The following is a 1,923-nucleotide window of genomic DNA, read 5'->3' on the forward strand; positions in this document are numbered from 1 at the left end:
GTGTGAGGTGTCAGTCTGCACCTAGTGGGGGATGTCTCCCAGTTAGGCTACTCAGGGGTCAGGGACCCACTTGAGCAGGCAGTCTGTCCATTCTCAGATCTCAACTTCTGTACCACACTCTTTTCCACAATGGTTGAACTAGTTTACACTTCCACCAACAGCGTAAAAGTGTTCCTATTTCTCCACATCCTCTCCAGCATCTGTTGTTTCCTGACTTTTTAATGATTACTTGATTTCATTTTCATAGAGTAGCTTTTATAGGGAAACATATTTTCCTGTAGATGTATCTATAGTATCAGTTGGGTAGGGTATTTTGGCTTTGGTTCTGTATGGCTCCTGCAGTGTAGTCTCTGTGTTACTTTTTTTTTTTTCCTACTGTAATCAATGTCATCAGTTCCTGGTATTTCCTCAGTGACTTAGGCTGCAGTTGTTTGTGGAGGCTGTGGTGAGGCTCTGCTGGGGAATCGATCACTGGGTGGGCCAGACCTTAGGCCCCTGGGTGGCATGGGTGGGTACTGGCTGTGGTGTGGTCGGCCCTGTATGAGATCCCTAAACCACTGCTTGTTGTATATAGGCATGTGCAGTGGTGACAGACGCCCCAAATGCAGTCTTCAGGTTCCCAAGAAATGCATGCAGTCATTGGTGGTAACAGCAGCAGGCCTTGGGCAGATGGGTCCTAGGGGCTTCAGGTGGGTCATATGGGTGTAGTGGTGGCAGTGGGCCATGCGGGCCCCCTTTTGGGCTCTTGGGTGATATGGACAGGTGCCAATGACAATGGGCTGAGTGCACTGGTCCATGGGACTCTGGGTGGTATACGTGGGTGTCTGTGGTGGTGTCAATGCCGTGGATGGGCTGGGTTTTATACACCTGGGTGGCATGCATGGGTGTGTGGTGGCCTTGTTGCTGGAGGGGGCAGGGTCAATTTCAGTGGCAGTGGCCCCAGTCAGGTTATGTTCAGGTTCTGGGGATTTCATGCTTCCGTATTCCCTGGGGGTAGCCTCCCTGGGGTACTGGAGCATTTGCTCCCTGGGGTGTAGGGAGCTGTGTGGGTTCAGGTGCTAGGGATGCAGTCACACTGCTGGGTTTAGTACATATCACAACACTGAAGCCCTCTGAACTGATGTGGGGGGGATGTCAGCATGGCCCACCAGGAATGTGGGGGAATGCAGGAGTTCTTGGACCCCAGAGCATAAAGTAGTCTGCTGTTTGCTCAGACCTCAAAATGGTGTCATTATACAAACTGCTTGGGTCTCAGGATATGTGGGTGAGACATAGAATGAATTCTCTCTCTGAGACAATGCAGTTGCATAGACTTCAAGAAGCTCCCTGTACCAGCTCAGGGCAAATGAGGGCTGAGGTGCTCTTCTGTAGCTAATATTGCAGGCGTTGGTGGTGGAAATGTGAACTGTTGGGGATCTCTTGCTTATCTTTTCTTTGCACTAGAGGGTCACTCCTGGCTCTGAGCCAATACTTGCCCTTGCTTTTCTTTCCTCTTTATACTGTCATTTTGAGTTTTTATGCCTCAGAGGGTTCCTGTCACTTTCCTGCTGAATTCTAGCATTCTCCTTTGGCACTCTATTCAATGTATTCTTATCTTCTCGCTGTTTTGGTCCTTCTTTGTGGGGGAGGCAAATCTTGGGCGCCTTTAGTCAGCCATATTGATGATATCTCTCCCACCCTAAATTTTCAGAAACTTTCCCCATATTCAGGTACCCCATGAAAGTTTGTTTCTAAATTCATCAATTGTTTAAATTGATGTTTCTAAATTCATCAATCGTTAAAAGCGCTGAAACTTCTTTTCAAGTACATTTCTATCTTGAATCTTGAGTTATATTTTGAGAAACATAGTAGAATTTAGTTGAATAATACTACTATTATAATAAACACATATTTTATAATAAATGTTTGCTGAACTAACTATTC

Source organism: Mandrillus leucophaeus, unplaced genomic scaffold (genome assembly GCF_000951045.1).
Source record: "Mandrillus leucophaeus isolate KB7577 unplaced genomic scaffold, Mleu.le_1.0 Scaffold289, whole genome shotgun sequence".
Classification (NCBI taxonomy): Eukaryota; Metazoa; Chordata; class Mammalia; order Primates; family Cercopithecidae; genus Mandrillus; species Mandrillus leucophaeus.